We start from the raw sequence: 8,092 nt of genomic DNA on the forward strand, positions 1-8,092 counted from the left end.
TTCAATTAACCTTTACCTTTAACAAGATGATCTACACCTACTATTGAAGAAGGAAGAGACCTACTTCAAAAGCTAAAAGCTAAGCTGGAAGCAGATACTGAGATACCAACACCTCAGAGGTCTCCAAACTGATCATTCAAATGTTCCTGGACTCAGGTGGGGAAAGATTAAAGACATGGAAACAAGTCAAATAAGCAAACCCCTGCTACAGATGAAAGGAATGGTTCTCCCACTTGAACTGAAAAGTCTGGGACTTGCAATGACTCGTGCTGGCATAAGTTGGTTTATGAAGTCACCAGTAAATTCTGTAATGTTGTTTGTGTTGTGAAGAAATGTTCTTAGTACCCCTTACATACACACTAAAACACTAAAAAAAGTTGATTATTATCTAGGGATTCAAAAGTTAGACACTAACACTAATAATGTTCTGTTGCAGTTTGTTCTAGTTTCACTTAGTTTTTTTGCTCATATACCCTTTCTTATATAACCGATAGGGAATCAATAAGTAGTCACTGAAGAGTTAAGGAAATAGAAGATAGGAAGAATATAGGGTATTATTGTGTCTATGTTATTTCTGAACTTGCATCCTATTAAAATGGGGACATAATTCCTTAGACCGGTATTTGATTTTGTAATAGTTCATTTTAGTTTTAAGGCAGTTCACAGTTAATACTTACCAGTAATAGTTTCAGGTACTTTAAAATTCAGATTAATTCATACATGGGACATGTTGAATGGACATTTATTTCAATATGTGTTATTGCACCACTTGCTTTCTTCACTTCCTCCCCCCCCCCCCCCCCCCCCCACCTTTTTTTCCTTTTTTTTTTTTTTTTTGGTCACCAGGCACAGTTTGGTTAAGAAGAAAGATCAGCTCTATATGATGATATCTCTTGGGAGGTATGTTTGTCTTTGCCCGTTCACTCCACTGGGTTTTTAATATAGTCAGAATATACAGTTTATATATACTAATCCTGTATAAATATGTCTATTAAGATAATCACACACAATGTAGGGGATTGCACTCCAATGTGAAAAGATGAAAGGCTATTATTGATTATAAATCCCACAATGCTCATATCCTCATGTTGCAGGAGACTCAATTTACCAAAGCACAGACACCCAAGTATTGGGACTGCATTCGCTTGTCAATACCATGCAATAGGTAAGACTAAAAAATGTGGGGTCTCTATTCTGCTGCACTCTTCATTATATTTTCAAGAGTAAGAAGTCATTAGAGATGGAGAGGGAAGTTTTTTAATATTAAGAGGTCTTATTCATGGATGCCCAGTTTTACTGGCCAATATTTATGCCCATATTGATAAACAGATTCCCTTTATATTCAAAATCATCAAACTCCTTACCTATTGGAAAAAATACAAAATAATATTGTCAGGGGATTTTAATTTGATCCTGGAAGCAGACAAGGATAGATCGAGTGTTACTCAGATGATCTGGAGCAGATCCCAAAAGAAAATATTAGGTGATTTTGTCCTTGATCACAACCTTATTGACAGGTAGAGAGTTTTACATAGAGGCATGAGGGATTATACATTCTATTCCACTGGTACTGGTACATAAATCTGATACTAGAATTGACTATATATTATATTAGCCAAATACTTCTTCCACTGGTGCAATCCTCTGATATAATTCTGAGTACTTGGTCGGACCACTCCATGGTTGAGCTTACACTGAAGGGAGTTTTCAATCCCTCTAGGGACAGATCATGGTCTCTTAACACTACAGTTTTTAGACCCTCTGGTGCTAGACAGACTTAAGGAAAACATTGAACTCTTTATGTACACCAATAAGAATTCAACTAAAAATCCATTATCAGTATGGTGAGCTTTCAAAGCCTTTATCAGAGGATTACTAATTAAGGAAAATGCCCTAAACATTAAGGCTAGAAATAATCTTAGAAATGTAAAAAGTTGAATGTCTATTATTGCCTTACCGCTCTCTGTGACACCCTCTATCTTCCTTCTTAGTGCAATCCTCAATCTAGCACTGTTGTCACAGGACCCATCTCCCCTCTTCTGTCACTGTATAGCGATACAGGCTGTCAGCAGCTTGTTTATCATGGTTAGTCGGATTCTCTTACCGTTCCGATGCCCACCGTTGCTTCCACTTTCCACATCTACTCGTTGAAGTCTGACGTCATTCAATTCTCCAATCATGTGACTTTCTCTCCACCAGTAAGATGTGTGGATGCTCCTGTCACTCCACCGCAGATGTTTGGATTCCGTTGGAGGTGTCACCGGTCTTGGCGGTCCACTGCAGGGCTGGCCAGGAACCTCCACGGGCCTATAGAGAAAATTAATTCCCAATCCGGACGGCACTCTCCTATGCCGTGAAGTACAAAACAGTCCAGGAAACCGGTTGGTAAAAAAATTATTTGCCCAAAGGAGTACATATAGAGTGTTAGAGCACGAGTGCAGTCTACATATTAACTATTTACATTAAAATAGCAGCTTTTATTAGTCACTGCAGGTTTAAGAGTCAATAAGTGCTGTATAGAACACAAGCTCTATAATAAATTTAACAAATTAGGAACTCACTTGTACCCACTTTATATATCTTAAGATTAGGCAGTGTCTTATCTGCTGGGCTATCATGGAATTATTTTTAAATCTCATTGTAATATTCCAATCTTTTTTCTCCAATCTTTGTTTCTAAACCTTTTCTCCCCCTCTGCTGTGTCTCAAGCCCCTCCTCCCATGTTTAACCTCCTTTCTCTTTCCACAGCCTCACACCTAATATCAGACTCCAGATTTGCAAACACATTTTACAAGTCTCACACCTAACATCAGACTCCAGATTTACAAGCACTAGCCCTCCAATCCCTTCCCATCACCACCCACCCTATTGTTTACCTTAATATATACACACACCTTCTAACAGTAATTATGTGCAGCTGTCACTTATAATCCAGGACAGAGAAACAAATTTAGACTAACAGCCTTTGTACTGACATTTTACCACATTTTTTTACACTTTTCCAAACCTCAACTGCTCAGCCACCACACACTTTCTCCCCCCATGTCATCACTCACTCTCAGTTCACTCTGCCTTATATCAGACATACTTGTACCCACTATATATATTTTAAGATTAGGCAGTGTCTTATCCGAAACTCAGGTATAGGCAATATGAGTAAGAGCACAGATAGCCAATCAATTTCCAGGGAGGGGTATAAAGCATTTCAGCTGTTAATGACAACTAGTGTCTATGAATAAGGTCATTTGGGCTGAAACGTGTCATACTAGTCTGCACCCTTGTCTGTGCAATGATTTTTATGTGTGTCACATGTTTTAAGTTTCGAAGACAATAAAGCAAAGATTTTTTTTACAAACGGTTTCCTGGACTGTTATAGAAATAATCTTATTAATCAACTAAGGCATGACATTGAAATTGACCAGAGGGGGGTGCATTCTGATCCTTCACAAACCCGAACTAATGACCTCAAACTTAAGAAAAACAAACTTCATAATCTCCTTCATAAAAAGGTAATGCATTCTTTAAAAATGGTAGATGCCTCATATTTTGTATTTGCAAATAAGCCGGATTGTATGCTAGCGAGAAAGATAAAATACATAACAAGATCTACCTCTATTCCCCAAATCCAAACAAGGACTGGGAAGTCTACTAATGACCCTAAAGAGATAGCCGATTCTTTCGCTGAACACATTCAAAATTTATACCACCTGTCCCCAGGACAATTGAACGAGCGGTTATTAAAGAATTCTTAGCGGAATGCAAATTATCTTCGTTAGATAAGCAATCTATAGATAAATTGAACTCATTAAACTCTTTAGTTGAGGTCATGGGAGCCATTAAACAATTAAAACCCTCAAAAGCACCAGGACCAGATGGGTTTCCTGGTCTTTTCTATGAAACCCTAGCAGAAGACCTAGCCCCTAATTTAGTGGATTTTTTTTTTAATAATATTATGCAGGGATATCAAATCTCAAAAGATATGCTATCTTCTAGGATTACAGTTATACCTAAACATGGCAATATATACTATATTGTCAAAACTACAGATCCATTTCTCTTATCAACCAGGACCTGAAACTATTTACAAAAATTCTAGCAAACAGACTCAACCCTTTATTACCCACCTTGATTTCTCCAGATCAGGTTGGTTTCATAAAGCATAGGGTAACCCCTGATAATATTTGAAGAATTATAGATCTAATTGATTATACTAACATAAAAGGAATGCTTTTGCTGTTTATCTCATTGGACACAAAGAAGGCATTCAACAGGATTTCCTGGCCCTATATGTTTCAGGTTCTGGATGAATTTGGTATTAGGGGATCATTTCAAAAATCTCTTTCCTTAATATATTCCAAACCCACTGCTCATATTAGACTGGCTGCCTATCAATCCTCAACTATCAATATTTTCAACAAGGCACTCATATTTGCGTTATGTATTGAGCCCCTCGCTGCAAGAATCAGACTAAATAAAGATATTTCGGGAGTTGTGGTTAATAATAGAGAACATAAACTTGCTTTATTTGCCAATGATATTATTCTAACCTTGACAAAACCCCTTATGTCTCTACCAATTATTTATCAAATGATTTATCAAATAATTGAAAGATTCGGGAAACTTTCAGGATATTAAAAAGACAATAGCAAGTGTGAAGCTTTGGGGATAAAGATACCTGATCCAACGAAAAAGTTATTGCAAGTGAATTTTGAATTTAAATGGGTAACCAAAGCTCTCATGAATCTAGGAATTGATGTTACTGATAAAATTGAGAACCTTTATTGAACCAATTACCTCCCACTATTTGCTAGACGTAGAACAGAGATGTCCAAATGGAATAAATACAAAATCTCATTCTATGGTAGAATAACAGTTAGTAAGATGACGATTTTACCAAGGCTTCTATATTTGTTTAGATCCTTGCCCATTCCCATACCTATGAGAGAACTTGATAAGTTTCAATAGGATATTATGTCTTTTATTTGGGGGAGGTGGAGATCAAGAATTAACAAAAAAACAATGATTACACATAGAATGGAAGGGGGGTTGGAAGTCCCAGACCTAAGATCTTACTACTATTCAGCTAAATTAGCACAGATATCATTATAGCACAATTCACCGGATAATATTGCTTGGGTTGGATTGGAAGGCGATATGATCGGAGTGCACCCAATTTCTCAACTTTTTTGGATGGAAGAAACAAGGAGATCCTCTGATTGGAGACTCTATATTTTATTGTCCAACAGTATTAATATTTGGGATTTTTCAACAAAAGAAATCGCCCTAATAAAAAGAATTCTAGGGCAACTCCCATTGACAGCCTTGATTTCATATGCTAATAAAACTTTAATAGATATAGATATTGTGGATGTGCTGTCTGGCTCAAGCATGGTCTCATACGAGAGCTACTCAAAGCTTTCCTCCTCTGCTCCTAATTCTTGGTTTCATTACCTCCAACTGGCCTCCAGACTCCAAAATATAATCATATCAGGTATTGGGACCATTCCTACTTTCTTTGAATCCCTCTGCCTAGCTCAGTCTTGAATTAGAGGTTCTATCTCTGTAATATATCCTTTAATTAACTTTGCTCAAGAAACACGAAAATTGCCTTACATGCAAAAATTGGAGGGTGAGCTACTAACCACACTAGACAAATCTAAATGGATATCCCAGGTTAAATTAGGGATATCATTTACATGTAGTGCTAACCTTAAAGAAAACTATTTGAAGGTAGTATATTGGTGGTACTTGAACCCAACCAGACTTCGTCATTTAAGCCAAGAGAATCCACAGACGTGTTTTAAAAATTGTGGAGAGATTGGCACGAATTTCCATATGTGGTGGTCTTGCCCAGAAATTACATGATTGTGGAGCAGGGTATTGAGCCTTATTGGTGATATCATGGGCAAAGGGATTGCACTTACACCACAGATTGCTTTGTTGCACAATACAATTAAAGACTATTTTAAATATTCTAATAAGCTACTTGCAATCATTTGCACAGCTACTCGTGTAAGTATCACAAAATAATGGAACACATCTATTCCACATACTGTATAGGCATAATATTAAACAAAATTAGATATTACAAAAAATCTCAGAAGCTGCAGTTTTATTTTTAGATAATATAGATGAAACAATAGCAATATGGAAAAACTGAATACTTTGGGAAGAAGGACGGAAGGTAGGAAGATAAAGGAGGTTAGATAGTTGGAGATGTAAGAGGAGATTATGTCTTTGGGCCTGCATAAGTAATGCCTGGTGGCAATACCCCCTTTTTTTTCAATATCCTTATGCCCCTTACTCCTTTCATTTACCTGACATATTGTGGATCGTTATGATTACTCATGAAAAGTCATTTATTGTAGATCTGTATCAGTTACATGATACATGTATGTAGGAATCTCAAGAAACTTGAGCAAATATTGTTATATTTTTGTCTGTTTACCAATGTAACCATGTATTTGAAAATACATTTTACAAGTCTCACACCTAACACCAGACTCCAAATTTGCAAACACATTTTACAAGCCTCACACTTAACATCAGACTCCAGATTTGCAAGCACATTTTAGAAGCCTCACACCTAACATCAGACTCCAGATTTGCAAACACATTTTACAAGCCTCACACCTAACATAAGACTCCAGATTTGCAAACACATTTTACAAGCCTCTCACCTAACATCAGACTCCAGATTTGCAAACACATTTTACAAGGTAATTCACCTGACTGGCCTCTCTCCAAGATACTGAGTGCAATTATTTCTTTTTTCTGTTGGGCTATCATGGAATTATTTTTAAATCTCATTGTAATATTCCAATCTTTTTTCTCCAATCTTTGTTTCAAAACTTTTTCTCTCCCTCTGCTGTGCCTCAAGCCCCTCCTCCCATGTTTAAACTCCTTTCTCTTTCCACCTCCTTTCTGATTCCACAGATTTGCAAGCACTAGCCCTCCAATCCCTTCCCATCACCACCCACCCTATTGTTTACCTTAATATATACACACACCTTCTAATAGTAATTATGTGCAGCTGTCACTAATAATCAAGGATAGAGAAACCACTTTAGACTAACTGCCTTTGTACTGACATTTTACCAAAATTTTTACATTTTTCCAAACCTCAACTGCTCAGCCACCACACACTTTCTCTCCCACTCGCTCTCAGTTCACTCTGCCTTATATCAGACATATGTTCTTTCTCCCTTACCTTCTGTGTCCATTGCCTTTCCATTAGATTTTAAGCTTGAGAGCCTTTTACCTGTAGTTCATTTTGTATTTAAAGTTAACTACTACTGATTGTACTCAAGGGCAGGACATTCCTCTCCTTTTGTATAACTGAATTATTGCACCTTCAACTGTTATTTACCTTACTGTACGTGTTTGTGTATTACTGTATCCCTGTAATGTTTTTATTCTTTGTATAGCGCTGCGTAATCTGCTGGCGCTTTAGAAATAAATAAATAATAATAATAACAAAGAAACATTTCAAAATTAAGTGTTAAAAATCTGTGTTCAATATAGTACAGGGTGAATTGAGTTTTGAAATAACTCTTTTTGGTTTTTGTTTTTTTAATTTTCTATACTGTCCCAACTTTTTTTGGATGTGGCTTTGTATTTTAGCATAGCAATTTTGACAGAATTATATTTGATCTAATAAACAAACACAAAATAAAATGTAGCATGTTATAAGGTGACAAATCTTATAGAAGAGTTCTGAAAACAGCCTTCAATTTCTATACATAATATATAGGGCTCCATGTACTAAAGCGTCAGTTCTCTCGCCATTTTGACAATCGGATAAACTCGCTGTTGCTCCCAATGAGCGAATTGACGCCTGTGACTCGTATGTACTAAAAAACACCTCTGAAACTATTGTGTCTAATCAGTCGCGAGCTGTTGCGGATGAATGATAAATCTGACCCCTCGCTCACCGCGATGTTTACAATGTACTAAATTGTCAGTCTTGTGAAGTCTAAATTTTTCATTTTTTGTCCCACGTGACCAAAAATGTGTCATAGACGTCATAGTCGTGGGAAGTGCATTCAGCCTGTTATAAAATTAAGTTTTGTCAGGTGGTTATCCATTCCGG

This window comes from Bombina bombina, chromosome 5 (genome assembly GCF_027579735.1).
Source record: "Bombina bombina isolate aBomBom1 chromosome 5, aBomBom1.pri, whole genome shotgun sequence".
Taxonomy (NCBI): Eukaryota; Metazoa; Chordata; class Amphibia; order Anura; family Bombinatoridae; genus Bombina; species Bombina bombina.